This window comes from Staurois parvus, unplaced genomic scaffold, assembly GCF_062004578.1.
Source record: "Staurois parvus isolate SC_StPar_1 unplaced genomic scaffold, SC_StPar_1.0 ptg000066l, whole genome shotgun sequence".
In the NCBI taxonomy this organism is placed as follows: Eukaryota; Metazoa; Chordata; class Amphibia; order Anura; family Ranidae; genus Staurois; species Staurois parvus.
Window position 1 is genome coordinate 4,722,458 of NW_028317862.1, and position 17,178 is coordinate 4,739,635.

A 17,178-nucleotide genomic window follows, 5' to 3' on the forward strand; every position below is an offset into this window, starting at 1 on the left:
GTGGCTTTGCTGACATCCTGCATTCCAGCATCCTCCTCAGATATACTATTGACTCCCAAATGAAATGAAGCCATCTCAAGAGCATCTCCATTCTTGGAGGACGGCCCCATTATTTCCTATGGTAGCTCACATGTATGAGGTAGCAGAGGAAAAAACTGAGTGGGTGCATAGTGCAGCAATCCTGTGGGCCAAAAAGATGAATGCATGGCTAGATAAAAATTGGGCATAAAAGGTATTAAAGATAATGGTGTGCCTCCGGGAGTCAGATTGTACACAGATGGGTGATATAAAAAGGAAAAGGGTGATCTATGGAAAAGAAGCAAGAGCCCTTGACACCACTGTCCTATAGCTTTTGTAGAGCTGCAGGGTCCAGCAAACCCTGGCTGACCTTATAAAATCTTATAAAGGCCACACACATTGCACTTTTTCAGACAATATCAACTACTTTCAACCACCTTTGGGTTTCATATAAGAATAATGAGATCATTTTATCCTACCACAAGGAGTTTGTTAAAAAAAAAAGACTGAAACTACCTGCTGTAGATTGCTTTGATTTGTTTGGTCAACAGCCAATTAAAAGTGGTTAAAACTGCCTGCAACATTGCCAGCATTAGGTTGGCAGGATATGAGAGTCCTATGATGAGCTATGTCAACTTATTTCATTGGTCTGCTTTGAGCTGCCTGCCTACCCTCTCCCCATGTCTTCAGTGTGCTTTCAGGACTCCCATGCAGTTTTTTCTGGTAATATGGTTCTCAAAATGTAACCCCACTGGAAAAAATATCCTAATAACATTGTCTGGTAACATGGTTCCTTTGCTAACATAACAATATTTGTCTATTGGTGCCAGCTATGGCAGTTTCACTTGTTTATTGTGTTTTTCTGTGTTTGGATCATCATAAAAGAGGCATGGCCTATGGCATGGTAGTTTAGGGGTCAAGGTTTAAGTTGTCAGTTGATCTTTGCCCCCAAGATCCTGGACTACAAATCTTTGGTGAACCTAAAGTATGACATTTAAATTTGTCACTTAAATATCATATTCTCAGAGATGCAAAACTAAATATAATTAACATTTTATCTTATCCATCAACCATTTTTAAATAAAAAAATCAAAATAGCCCTAATTCTTCCCACTAGCATTTCCTGCATCCATTGTTTGTATTGCACCAATGGCTGAAATTTGGCTCCTTTTAATATAGAATTTGCATAAATATATCTGATATATTCATACTTGATGACATGTCTTCAGGGTTACATTGTCATCTGAACAAGCCTGGAGTCAGAGGCTTCTTTTATTTTATTTTATTTTTTTTAGAATCTCTGCCATCAGGAAAGAAAACAAATTATTATTCATTTTGGGCCCAACTTGATGCCAAGCTGAAGAAAAACAGTGTTTTCAAATACAGACAATCTGGTACATTGAAGTATGACCATTATATTTTATTTTACACATTTTTGGTCCAACGACAGTTCTGAGTAATTGATTCCCATAATGAGCCATGGTTCGTTAGTCAATTTAATTTATAATTGAATTGGATGGATGTAACTTTGTGTAAAACTGTCTCAGAAGAATCTGTTTTGCTCATCTGTTCAAGCTTTGACAGAGAAGTAAGAAAATCTGAAATTATTCCCTCTTGTAAAAAGAAATCTTCAAACTCACAAAGTAGAGAACTACGGAATGTGTTTTTGCATTTATAGTGCTAATGGACCCAAGTTATTTGAGGCAACTACAGCCATTTGGTAAATAGTGCAAGACAATACAGAAATATATATATATATATATATATATATATATATATATAATAAATGGAATGGAATTATTTGTATATACAATGTTTCTTTTAAAACAAATATTCTGACTATGAATTCAAATAGGTTAAAAAAAGGAATAGGTACAAGCACCTTAAGAGGCACACCAGGCCACAAACCAATAGCACAGCAATAAAATTAAAGGGCAAAAGTGTTATTAAAAATTATATATACCTACATATACAGAAAGGAAAGAAGGTAAAAGGAACAGTAGAGAAAGCAAGGTGTGAAAGAAAAAAAAACATGAAGATTAAAAAATTACAACTGCATGCATACAGTATACACAAAATAGAGGAAGATGAAGGCTAGACAGAGCAGGAAAAACAGAGCAAGATTGGAATAATACATACACAAACATATACACAAAGGAAGGTGAGATGAATAGCAGAGAGAGCAGAAAGAGAGAAAAAGCAAGACTAAAAAATAATATATAAATACAGTATACACACAGAAGGGATAGAGGAAGGTTAGAGAGAGGGAGGAGAAAGAGGAGAAAAAAAAGAGCGAGAAAGAAAAATGAAGAGAGAGAGAAAAATTCCCTTAATAAAATAAAAAATCTCTTTGCCTTACATAAATCAACCACAGGTTGCAGGTTTGGCATGCAGTGAACTGATTTTGCAGAGAATCAGAGGACAATTCAGTACTGAATGGAGGTAAGTAGGCAGCTGAAAGAAGGAAGGGGGTTAGTGCAGTGCAGCTCAGGGGGTGGTATAGGGAGTTTAGATTTAACTAGATATAATTTAAAGTTTCAGGTGTCTATTAAAGCAAACCCTTTAAAATCAATGTTAAGTCCAGCAAAGCAATTGCATACATTAAATGCAGACAATTAGATTTGCTTACACATACCATTCAAATTTTTTCAAGTGAATCCTAAAATTTTGGGAACTTTATTACAGAAATCCCATTCGTAGCCAAAGCTGGCACATGGTTGTGCAGTGTGGAAGAAACTAGAATACTCAAAGGAAACCTATGCAAGCACGGAGAGAACATGCAAGCTCCATGGAGGTAACATTGTGGTTGGGACTCCTTGAACCGATGACCCTGGTGCTTCCAGGCAAACCTGCCAACCACTAAGCCACAGTGTAGCCCTCAATGGTCAATGAGGACCAATTTCCTAGACTTGGCTTTAGCACACTTTTGTACCTGGTATAGCCAACTTATTCAGCTTATGCTGATACTACTAAAATCAAGTTGTATAGGTATGGAATCTTTTAGGCCTTACTCATAAGAGTGTACTTAAGCATACAGCAGAGGTGCTACATGCATCCGTGTGCGGGCATTCCTATTCATGTCTACTGGGAGCAGCTGCTGCTGGGTGTGGCTGTGTGTCCCTGAATGCAGACAGTGTGAGTTCGGGGCACAATGTCATATTGGGAGCAGCGGCTCTATCTGTGCAGCCGATGCTCCCAATAGACATAAATAGGACTGTCTGCACACAGACGATTGGAACACCTGTGCATCCTGTGTAGGCAAACACTGTCCTCGTTGGGGTGTATGCAGGGGCGGACTGACCATTTGGAAACTCGGGCATTGCCCGAGGGCCCGGGGTCAGTTGGGGGCCCCATGAGATGCCCCTGGTACCTTTTTCATAGACTTTTTTGAGTTTGGGCAAGGACACAGGGGCCCCATGATCCGATATTGCAAGGGGGCCCGATGAGTTGTCAGTCCACTCCTGGGTGTATGCATAAGTACCCCCATGTGAGCAAAGCCTTTCTGAACTCTTTGGGACTTTTTACTGAAACTTATGGATTGTTTTCTCTACTGAAAATGTGAAATAGACTCCCTCAAGAGTTGGTTCTGGCCAGCTCAGTGGATTGCTTCAAAAAAGGCTTGGATTGTTTCTTAGATACACAGAATATAACTGGTTACTAACATTTATAGGTAAAGTTGATCCACGGAATACCCGATTGCCTCTCGGGGGATCAGGAAGGAATTTTTTCCCCAGCAGGAGCAAATTGGATCATGCTTTGCTGGGTTTTTTGCCTTCCTCTGGATCAACTGTGGGTATAGGATTATAACATTTTTTTTTCTATGGTTGAACTGGGTGGACTTTTGTCTTTTTTCAGCCAGACTAACTATGTAACTATGTAAATGGCTGTGGATTTCCTAAAATTGCACTGGGGACAGATATACCCAGTTTAGATGCAAATTACTCTCAACAGAGTTGTTCTTTTAATGCGGTCTTTTTGCAAATGTTTGCACATATAGGAGAAATGCAAGTAGGCATAGTATGCATTTATTTATAGAGAAACCTGAATGAGAAAGACATTGCTATCACATAGTTTGTGGACCTGTATAACTTAAACGGCTAAGGAATAATTTCTACCGTGCGGCACAAATGAATGAGGCTAGGCTTTGACTTGTTGGATAACGAGTAGCTATTACCAAATATAGACGGCAATATATAATCTCTGTTTCTGTCGAGTTTATAGATGACTTTTAGTAGTCCTAGTTTAACTCAAATTACATGTAGGTTTTGTAAGGAAAGTGCTTTATGTAAACAGTTAACATGCTGATCTAATTACCCAGCCTGTCCATTATATATATATATCTAGGATTTTTACAAAATGTTGCTTGTGTTTTTATAGCCAGGTCTTTTAAGCTGAAGTCTAGGCAGTTAAAAACAAAACAAAACAAAACAATGAACGCAACTACGCACTCAAATAAGTCTTTCAATGTATTTTTAAGTACAATTAGCATAAGTATCTAACTTTATCTTGACATTAGTCCTTTAATTGCCTGTGCAGCAAAACTCAGTCTAGGAGAGGGAATGGCTGCTCTAAGAGCCAATCAGGTGTGCTATTATACACAAATGCTGACAAGAACATGCTGGCAGCAGGAGATCATTAACTTATCGGTCACTGGGGGGCAGGAAAGTGACCAGGTGGTAATTGTTACATACAGAAAATGTTATTCCTATTATAACACTTTTTAAGGACCTCAACTAAGCACAATTTAAACTTCTCAAAATAATGAAATGTTAAAACTGCTGTGACTTGTCAAAGAAGGAAGTAAATAATAACCTTTTGCAAGCGAACAACAATCCGATCACTAGAACTGGTTCCCAGAAGTCTGCTGGGAAACTGACTCTTCCATGAATGCCAATTTTATGGATTCTTCCGCAGTTCTCACAGGGTTCTACATAAGCTGCATTACCAAATTTTCTGTTTTGGAAATAAATAGTTGAAAAGCCTTTCGGTGTTGACTATTTTATTGTACACTATGCATAATTTTCTAACTTACTAATAGTACATTTTGGCTCAGTTAAATACATTGTGTGTTTCTATGAACCAATATTTGTAGAACCTACTGAGCTTATTGGCAGAACTTATTATTACCTATTTGAAGAAAAGATCAGCTCGCTTGGGGCAGATTGCAAATCTGAAATGTTCACATGTAATATTTCATTTTTACCTAATTAAGGAGATAAAACTATTCCAAAAACATTTTTGGCTATTGTACTGAAGGAGATGAAGGAGATGTGAGAGGAATCCTATCTTGGTGTGTGGGGGGAAGGGGGAAATCTTGGCCATATAGGAATGGATTTACTAGAGGCATATAGGCTGTTTACTTTGCAAGGGAAGTTGTGCTATGCATGCGAATGCAGCTGGTGTGGCTGATTTTTTCCCCCCTCCTGCTTGCTCTCCCTGCCAGGAAATACTAGCAGTGGCTGTGCTGTGATAGGGGAGAGGAGAGATTTGGGCTGTTAGTGTATCTTCCATGGTAGATTGATGGCAGGGAGCAGGGCGAAAAGAGGACCGAAGCAGCTGTGGCCTCACCTTCTTTCCCTTCCTTCTTCTGATACCTCCATCGAGGGAAACAGAGCAGCTTTAATAAAGATCTGCTCTTTCCCCCTTCCCAAGCAACAGCAAAGGACCAATGAGCAGGCTGGTGTAGAGCACTATGGCATATGTAGTCCCCATTGGAAAGAGTGGGCTCTGGGCTACAATTCCCACACAGCCCTGTAAACCAAGAGAACCAGATTTTCTCAGGCAAAAGGAATTCTCCTCAGAGAGTGTTACTAGAGACAGAGCCAGGAACAGGCACCTGCAGTATAGTGTGATCCCTGACAGAGACTGTGTCTATGGAAAGCCTCTACAGTGTGTGTAAACCTGAAGGGATGATGTTGTGACCCGAGAACACAGAGACGGAGCCACTGCAAGGACACTGACCTTGCTGTGCTACCTACCCGAGTTGCCACAGGCAACCCAGAGTGAGTGGATCCCTGATCGGAGAGACCACTGCTGCTGTGTCATTGGGTCTGGTGAGAGGGGCTAGTAGCTACTACTTGTTACTACCATCAGAAATTGAGCGATTAGGAATTACTGTGCTACTTTTTACCACCGTTAGAGACTGAGCCATTAGGGACTGCCTATCAGCTAGCCTACAACCTTAATATCGCCTGAAGGCATTATTGATGGCCTTAACTCACGCCAATGGGCCCCAATTTTAGTCAGATAAAGAGTCAGGACTAAAAATGTACCTTAACAGTTGCCTTTTTTTTTTAGTTAAAGAGGTACCTCTTAGGAGACACTGCATCCTATCTAATCCCTTTTAATGTTTTCTAACATTGTTATTGCTGGTTTGCCAATGTACCCTTCTGATTCTAGTTAGGGGTATAAAAGCTAATTTTTGCCAATTTTACATACAGTAGTTGTTTCTCTGTCTAGCAGACTATGTTATAATCTATCAGCTTTGTGCTTATTAATGTTCAATTTTCCATTTATTCTAACCCGTATCAATACAGTTGTGTGTATTTAGCAGTAACCCACAGCCAGGTTAAAGATATTTTATACTTGTGCATTTATCCGTGCTTGCAGTAATTTTTAGTCAACCAGATGTGTTAAAGGGGCCAAGGTTGTTCTTGGAGTCAAGGCACAGAACAGAGAACCAAAAGTTCCTTTGGGGTTGGCGCTACACAAGTTTTTCCAGAGCTTAGTAAACATGGTGAAATTTCACTTTGCAAAGAATACCCAATCATGTGCAAGGAAAATTTAAAAAAAAATTCTTTTTGAACATGATTCTATAATGGAAGTCAACAGAGCTTCACCCCTTTCAGTAATCCCTGTGAAAAATTATCAGGCAAAATACAATTTCTCTTGCAAAGTACAACTTACTTTGCAAAGTGAATAGTCTTTTTTTTTTTTTTTTTTTTTTTTTTAGTAAATCAACCCCATAGTGTCAGAGTTGCCTGTCTGTTGTTTGCCTATTGTCACCATTACTTGTATATTGTCATATTGTCATGATAGATTTTTTTATGTAGTCATAATTGCTGGTTTATTGTCCCTATGTAGATATGATTGCTTATCTGCTGCCTTCATAGTGTGACAACTGCCTATTTGTTGGTGGCATATTGGAAAAAATATCTTAAATGATCAGTTTCCTATTAATAGCATTGGCAAAAAGTCTTATTTTCTTTATTCATGCAAAGATTGCTGGATGATGAGGTAATATTCTGCCTAGGGCCTTGTTTGGTCCTAATCTAAATGTATATATATATATATATATATATATATATATATATATATATATAAAAAAAATAAAAAAACAGCATAATAATAGCTAAGGAGAAAGGGGGAGAATGAAATTAATGGGGAGGATAAATTAGGCTCTGCTAAGGTATTAAATAAGAATATACTCAATTTAAAAAGCAACAATCATTACAAAATGAAAAGGTTTGTTAGACAACCCCCACCCCACACTTCCCCCAGAGCACTTAGTTCCATTCAAACCTGTGCAGGAGTTTTCAAAAAAATTAAATTTTGTAATACTGGCAGTGTTAGCTGTAGCTCTGCCACAGGCTTAAGTCCAAATTATGGGTGTTCCTATGGGTGTTACAGCCAGCACTGAGCCCTCGCCTCACAGTGTACACAGAACCCAAGCAGCCCCTTTCTTCTCCTCTTCTGAAAGAAAGATGACAGATGACAAAGAAAGATTGCAGTTTTGCTAATAGTAAGGACCTGTACCTTCTATGCATTTGACTTTTTAACTGTAAAGAAAGCAACTGATTACAACCCAAAATGCCCACCCTTCATCCTGTTATTGTGAATGACCACACTGGAGAACATGGCAGTCAATCACAAAAACCCACACTGACCCATGCGAGCCACTACACTAGACCACACCAGTGTAGTAGTTGGTAAGGGTTGTTGTGGGCTTTGTTTTCTAAATGACTGTACTACTCTCCAGCAGAGTCGTTCACAACACAAGCTGTCGACAGTTACGTATTACACCACTCAGCAACCCCTTCACAGATTTCAATCGAACCAAGTGCTATGTGCACTGGTTTCCATGTGGGGTATAACAAGTTTTTTCATCTTCTGGGAATACACCTTTGATCTACATGTGAATAAGGTAATCAATTTAATTATTACTACATTGTTAAATTGTATTTACTCAATGAGACTTGCAAGCAATCTGCATGTGTAATTTTACACATGAAGTGAAATCTGTTTGGTTGTTGCTCTTTAGCCTTGTTTCTACAATTGCCTTACTGAGCAACAGTTTGATTCATTTTTGCATTACACATTATGTTGGCAACTCACTTTGTCAAAAATGAAAGTTACATTTTTTGTGTATAGCACAACTGATACTAATTGAGGACTATGTACAGGGTTTGAAGCCAAAGTACTAGAAGTTTACAATTAACAATAAAGAAATCTAAACAGCAGCGTCAGCTTTATACTCTACTTTCAACACCCAGTAATAAAGAGTATCTACTAACCAAATATACTAAAAAACATGTATTCCAAATGTTTAATTTGTATAAATAAATATTTACTACACTGTTTCATTGCTATTTTTAACTCTAGTAATAGTATTTCTACTTATATTCATAGTAATCACTTCTCTGCTCCTAAATATTTGCTTTGTATATTAGTTTTGGTATCGAAGCCACAGAAGAGCAATAACGAATGCCTAAATCTAAATAAAACCTTAAACCAGACATCAATCATCTCAACATAAAACAGAGTGTGCAATGAGGGCAAACTTTAGGTTTAGATAAGAGGTGTCACCATAACTTATGTTCTCAGGCAGTGGTATCTGTTGTGATCAATCACTTAGTAGCCATTGAAAGTTACATTGTGACTGTGTTCCATTAGAAAAAAAAACAAAAAACAACACAAACATCACATTAAGTAAAGCACATTTTCAATGTACTTAAAAAATGAATTTGTTATATTGAAATAATTCAGCATTATTCAGTGTTCTGCCCAATTAAATCAAACAATGCAAGAAGCAATGTTCAAGACCACTACAACCAATCAGAATTTAGCTTGCCTTTGGCTGGTTTCGGTAAAGTGAATTCAGGGTGCTACTTGTTACTGCACCTTTCTCTTTGGAATGCTGATAAAAAAAATGATGTTGAATTGGATTTTTGTTTTTACCTGGGTTCATGCTATTAAAATTTAAACTAGTGTGAATATCAAATATTCTACAGCTGTCTAGTGAATGTATTTTATTCTACAGCCATCTAGTGAATGTATTTCACTCTAAGTCCCAACTGTTCTAGCACATTTAAAAAATACCTTCCAATCACAAGTTAAAAAAAAAAAAAATGCAACATCTACATCCTTGCTGGCATGTTCCCCTTCTAGCTTTGATTGACATACTGTGTCATTAAGTGCTTTTCCTGTGACCCTTTGGGGGTGCATCATCACCCTAGCTTGTGCTCAAACTATACCTGGACTGAGCGCTGCATGCATATAATTTCATAAGCACCACTCAGTTCAGAAGAAAGGACATAATTCTGACACCAAAGGAAGAGGAAGGACTTGTGCCATCACCAGACACGCCTGAAGACTGCATGAAAAAAAGGTATATAGGAAGTAAAAAATAGAGCTGTGGAAGAAAGAAGACACAGCAAATCTGAAGTTGAATTTCAAAGAAAACATAGAGGCTATTATTTTGATCTCTTTTGAAAAATGAAAATTATAGTTGCCTGGCTGTTATGACTTTAAAACCGGTACTTTGAGTTATTGACCCTATCAAATATTCAGAAAAGAACTTGAACTTTTCTCTGACGAGTATAGAGATTAGGAGAGCCAGAGTCCTTGAGCCAAAGTAGTGCAGCAAAAGGGTCAGAATAGCAACTAGAATTTTAAGAAGATTAACAGTGCTATACTTCTCACCTGAAATGTTATTTTAAAGCTAGTCTTAGTATTCTGGCCTTTTAAGTCAAAAGTATGTATGTACAGTGTGCATGTATTGGTAGGCAAACTTCTCTGCCTATCTGGTCATTCAAATTAGAGGTTCCCTACCCAAATTAACATGGCTCACATTCACTTAATCCCTGCTAGGTCACAAGTTAAATGTGGAAAAATAAATGCACTGGAAAACGTGCAAAAGAGAGCCTATAAAGTTTTGTGCTTTGAACCTTTTAATACATTAGATGTTCAGACAAGATGGACATTCAAAGTTTAAATTCTACTGAAAAGTAGTTGAGAGTGACAAAACGTACAGGTTTATGAGTGACAATATCTAAAAATTACTGCAGTGAAAAGCCTGGTACTAAGAGAGTATTTCAGCAGGCTAAAGTGCCTTGGTGGTCTTCAATGGTAGAATGGAATTTTAACATTCCAAGGATCAGGACAAAATATTGTCTAGTAACTTTTACACCCTATGTGACAAAATATAAATAATAAAACATGTTATGGTGGGATATTAGAAGGTTTTCTTTGTCTTCTGTGTCCCCATTAGGGAGATTAAGGCTGGGTATAGATCTGTTGTTGTTTTTTTCAATCAGCCAACAAATTTCTCCATCCACACAAGCAAGGTGGATGAATGAATCATGTCCGCTGTGTCATTGTATTCTTCCAGCAGGACTCCTCCACTGATTGGCTGCAAAGAAGAGAACAAAATTCCAACATTCTTTTTGGCTCAGGAATGGCCATAGATGAATGGAAATTTGGTTGGTCCCTGCTGAACAGTTTGAATTTTGATCTGTCAATGCCAGCTTAAAGAATAAGTTCACTTTTTTTGACAAAAATAATAAATGCACTTTTTTTTGCAGGTAAAAAAAATGTACCTTTATAATTCTTGTCTGCAGGAGCCTGGAAAGCATTGCACCAGCGATCAGTAGATTGCTGATGCCATGCAGGTCTCCTGCAGACCTGTTAGAATATCGGCTGGCTGTACGGGATGTATGAGCAAGCAGATATTCTGACAGGAAGCTTCAGTGATCTACCACGGCACTCCATAGCGCCGTAGTAGTTAATTGAAAACTACAAGCCAACAGCCGCTAAGGCTGCCGGGACTTGTAGGCACTCATTGACAGAACTCTGCGAATGAGTGATGCAGCTGTTTTCAAATCTGACAGATAGTATGGGGAGAAGTTTCCCCGTACTATCTGTCAGAGGGAGGGGGGCGGCAGGAGCGGCTACAGCTATGGGAACATATTACATATTCCACCTTAAAAATGGGTGGAACATGTAACATGTTCCTAAAGGTGAACTTATCCTTTAACTCTCTCTAAAGCTGGCCATACACGGGTCGAATTCCAAAAGAATTTTCTTTCGAAAATCCTTTCTAAGAATTTCACACCATTAGTGGGTCACAGAAAACGGACGATTTTCGTGTGACTATCGAATTTGAGTGATCGGGTGTGTTGGAATTTTTTTGAAAAACTAACGAATTTTGAATTAATGGTGGGAGAATCGTGCAGGAAATATAAATGAAAAAGAGATGAGCTGACCTGGTAAGAACAGAAAATTCTTGGCCACAAAAATTCTTTTCTGTAGCAACAGAGGTGGAATTGAAGACTTGGTTGGTCGAATTTTGAAATCAATGGTGGTACCATCGGGTTACAAAACGCACAAAGTTTCAAATTTTCTAAAGAAAAGGTGTTCGGAATTCGACCCATGTATGGCCTGCATGATTGTCCTAACTGCCAAAGTCACTGGGGAATTAAAGTGAGGGTAGATCCAAAATTTTGAGTTACCACCAGAACAGAGAAATCTTCCAATGCAGTTCTGTTCCCATGGCTCTGTCTATGAGGGGATTTTGTAATGTACAGTGCTGAGCAAACTATAGGCGATTTATAAATCCCTCATATTGGAAGGATATCCCCTCACTTCCTGTTTAGACTACAGGACATACAGTGATTGAAAATCTCCATAATGGGACACAAATGGTAAAAAATTTAAACCTACTCAGAGCAGAAAAGGGACAGAAATCTAAAAAATTATGGTAATGCATATTTTCTCACAGAAAAATGTTAATGAATACCTTACACTAATTTGTTGGACCACATTTCCCAAACAGACAACTAAGAACATTCCATTAATGCAAACTTAATAAAAAGGGTAGAGACAACCCAAAACTCAAGAAGTTTAGGTGAACCCATGTGGTAAACTAGACTACTAGTGAGATTTTTCACTGATACCCAATCCTTAGTTAAAACCTGGAGGTTTATATATTCAGAAGAAAATTAGTCTGCATTACCCACCTATGCAAGTAAACATTTTACTTACAAAATATACCCTTCATGTCTATATATATAGTTAAAATCCTATTTACTGCACAATTTGGCCTACAGTATAACAGTGACAAACCAAAATCAAATTCAAGGGATTATTTATTGATAAACCTTACATGCCCAGAGAAAACATACGCTTGTGACTGTAGCCTATAATTTAAATTTACGTTATTTATTGTAGAACACTTGTGCCTCAGCTCAAAGCAGGAAGTGAATGCTCAAATCTATAGAATGGGAAGCTTTGCCAGGCTTACAAAATGGTTCAGATCTAAGGTTCTTAACCTTTATATGAGAACAGAGCCCCAATGGATTGGCCAAAATGTTACCATAAACTCTTCAACAAACTATGGAAATCATCACCAACAATCCGATTCAGTAATAGTGGATTTTATAAGTTGTCAGTAGCTTGGTTTTACTTTATATATGGATAGCTAAGATCAGATGTATCAGATGAAAGAAAATCATAAGCATTATTCCATATTTGTTCATATAAAAGTGACAAACAATAAATGCACCAGTTAACTAGTGAGATTTTCATGTTTTTTGTGCAATTAAAACATTGCATCAGGGTACAGTTACTGACATCTGCCATCTGATACATCACATTGATTTATCTGCTTTGATTTGAGGTTCAACGATGCAGAAATATGGTTTAGCAGAAATAAGAAGTTGTGAAAGGAACCAAAACATTAATTGTTCCCATCACAAAGCAAGAGTAAAATCTGATATGCTTACACCAAAACTGCTCAATATCCCTCCCAATGTTCAGTGATCTGATTGCTGAATATTTAGTAGCCATACCATCTTTTTATATCCAGTATAAGTCTTATATCCCAAAGTGGTATGGACACATATGGTTAGGAAACCCTGGTCTATGTGATAGTTACATAAAATCTGGTGCCTCAGTTCACCAAAAATTCTGAACAATTGATGTGTGTAGTTGATGATGGGATCTTTAGAAATTGTAATCTTACAAGCACAGTAAATTAACATCTTGAGAAAAAAAAGAAAATGTGGTGTCTAGGATAATGTAAAACAACGTTTCCATCACTAAGTGCCATTACACTTTGGCGTGCTATGCTATTAAGCATATGAGTGGAGAATAGGGTATGGAACGTTGCACTTAACCTACTGAAATTTGTATGCAAAATTTTAGCTACTCTGTTTTCCCATTAAAAACAAATGCCAACAGTGAATCTGATTCAGCTGATATAGTAGTAAAAATGGTAGCCATTGTTTAATTCTTAAGGCATACCACATGTAATAGCTTACTCTATCCAGACAGATTTCAGATCCAGAGTGTAGTGATGGATCAGTGCCTCAAATCAACAAACATTCATCCTAAGTCAAGAAGGACAATCAATTCCTCAGCTCAAAAGAGCTCACAAACCGGAGGCAATGTTTCACACCGCATAAGAATTCAAGTGTGTGGGTGGCCACTTTTTACTTCTATTCACTGAAAAACATCATAACAGTCACATCCTTTTATACATTTTTTGCTTATGAACATTTGTGAAAAAGTTGGTTACGCCAAAATTGTAAACAGGTCAATTATTGAAGACAACTAACATTTACATAAACACGGGTATGATGAAAGGGAATTTGTTTTCAATATTAAACTCCAGTTTATTATTTTAGATATCTTATGTTTATTCCTGACAGAAAGCATAGAGTGAAAAGACTGGCAACTAGACACATAAAAACAAGATGTATGATTGCCAGTGAAAAACTGCCTACTCTGGCTTACATGTAAAGCCACAGAGGGCATTTAGAACAAGGCATACTGCAGGCTTACATACAAGCTAGGGTAAGCAATTATGAATCCCTTTTTAAAATTTTAGGACACAAAAGTCCTCCTAGGCTGTAATGTTGTTCCTAATTGAATTTCATGGCGTTCAAATAAAATAGAACATTACAATAGCCATGTCTTTCATAGGCAGTAGAAACTGACATATCCTTTGACTTGTGGTTGGTCAACACAATATATCTTCAGCATTGTTTATTTCATGAACTTTATTAACTATCTCAAAGGTGGACTAATTATCAATTTAACTAAGCAACTAAATTTTTCAGTTCTTTTGTGTGAAGATCCAAAAAACATGGATGCATGAGACATGCGTGAGATCCCCTTGAGTTAGAATTTATCCAGAACACTAACTTGATATCTTTAAACATAGCAGACAGGCACTGAGACCATCCAAATTCTTCTTGCTACCCATTGGCCAGAGATTTGTGTATACAAAAACACTGTGCAATAAAATGGTACCTTGTCAGTACCAGTTTTCATAATGGAAAAAGTACAACTTTAGGGTGTGCCAGTGCACAAAAATGCATACACTAGATAATGTTTTATTTTATACATCTGTACAGTTTAAAAATAAATTCAAGAGCTTACTACAGTATCTCCTTGCTCTACTCTTTACTTTGTCCAGCCATCAAGCCAAACTTGCAATGATGAATCGTATGCCCAGTGATACTCAGCAATCAGACCATGACTAATTTGCTGCAGGGATTAGTATACCTTAGACCAAGAATGATCTGTTGATTGCAAGAAATGAGAGAACGTTTGCAACGTCTATTATATTTTCAGACCCTTCACTAAAATACAGTCAGGTCCATAAATATTGGGACATCGACACAATTCTAACATTTATGGCTCTTACACCACCACAATGGATTTGAAATTAAACAAACAAGATGTGCTTTAACTGAAGACTGTCAGATTTAATTTGAGGGTATTTACATCCAAATCAGGTGAACGGTGTAGGAATTACAACAGTTTGCATATGTGTCTCCCACTTGTTAAGGGACCAAAGGTAATGGGACAATTGGCTTCTCAGCTGTTCCATGGCCAGTTGTGTGTTATTCCCTCATTATCCCAATTACAATGAGAAGATAAAAGGTCCAGAGTTCATTTCAAGTGTGCTGTTTACATTTGGAATCTGTTGCTGTCAACTCTCAAGATGAGATCCAAAGAGCTCTCACTATCAGTGAAGCAAGCCATCATTAGGCTGAAAAAACAAAACAAACCCATCAGAGAGATAGCAAAAACATTAGGCGTGGCCAAAACAACTGTTTGGAACATTCTTAAAAAGAAGGAACGCACCGGTGAGCTCAGCAACACCAAAAGACCCGGAAGACCACGGAAAACAAATGTGGTGGATGACCGAAGAATTCTTTCCATGGTGAAGAAAACACCCTTCATAACAGTTGGCCAGATCAAGAACACTCTCCAGGAGGTAGGTGTATTTGTGTCAAAGTCAACAATCAAGAGAAGACTTCACCAGAGTGAATACAGAGGGTTCACCACAAGATGTAAGCCATTGGTGAGCCTCAAAAACAGGAAGGCCAGATTAGAGTTTGCCAAACGACATCTAAAAAAGCCTTCACAGTTCTGGAACAACATCCTATGGACAGATGAGACCAAGATCAACTTGTACCAGAGTGATGGGAAGAGGAGAGTATGGAGAAGGAAAGGAACTATTCATGATCCTAAGCATAACACCTCATCAGTGAAGCATGGAGGTGGAAGTGTCATGGCGTGGGCATGTATGGCTGCCAATGGAACTGGTTCTCTTGTATTTATTGATGATGTGACTGCTGACAAAAGCAGCAGGATGAATTCTGAAGTGTTTCAGGCAATATTATCTGCTCATATTCAGCCAAATGCTTCAGAACTCATTGGACGCTGCTTCACAGTGCAGATGGACAATGACCCAAAGCTTACTGCAAAAGCAACCAAAGAGTTTTTTAAGGGAAAGAAGTGGAATGTTATGCAATGACCAAGTCAATCACCTGACCTGAATCCGATTGAGCATGCATTTCACTTGCTGAAGACAAAACTGAAGGGAAAATGCCCCAAGAACAAGCAGGAACTGAAGACAGTTGCAATAGAGGCCTAGCAGAGCATCACGAGGGATGAAACCCAGCGTCTGGTAATGTCTATGCGTTCCAGACTTCAGGCTGTAATTGACTGCTAAGGATTTGCAACCAAGTATTAAAAAGTGAAAGTTTGATTTATGATTATTATTCTCTCCCATTACTTTTGGTCCCTTAACAAGTGGGAGGCACATGCAAACTGTTGTAATTCCTACACCGTTCACCTGATTTGGATGTAAATACCCTCAAATTAAAGCCGACAGTCTGCAGTTAAAGCACATCTTGTTCGTTTCATTTCAAATCCATTGTGGTGGTGTATAGAGCCAAAAATGTTAGAATTGTGTTGATGTCCCAATATTTATGGACCTGACTGTATATTGCTATATAAGGGGCTGCATGACACAGACTTTCTGGCACTATGGGGTACACCATGTCAGGTAGGTACCAGGGAAAAAGTAAAGGGTCACATATTCATTCTCTGGTGTATGACATAAATATAACCACTACTGGCTTCTGACCCATATAGCAATACGAGTACAGGACTCCTCAGGCAGAACCAGTCTATACTAGCACCATGTGATCTCAAGATCATTTTCTTGTCATTGGAAGCATGTGGCAAAGTGTAATTCACTCCTCCTACACTTCCAAAAAACATCATGCAATTTGAACTACCCTTTATCTCCAAACTTAGAATTTTCAAATGATTTAATATCTATGGTATTAGTTTAGCCTTAAAATGGTATTTTAACAAAAAGCCCTCAACTTGTCATAGTTCTTGCTTCACAATAGGGGTAAAGGTTGTGGTTTGATAGGTTATCAGCTCCTAAACTGGAAATATAATTTCCGGGTTGAGGAAAATGTAGCAATATGAAAAAAGGGTTTTACAACTGTAACTACAACCCACTCAAATATGGTTCAGCATTGAAGCCACATAATACAAGCCTCCTTGCAGAGCTCAGTAACTCAAGCAACTCTGCTTCATTTTTCCGCATTTTAGATTACTTTCTACAAAGTT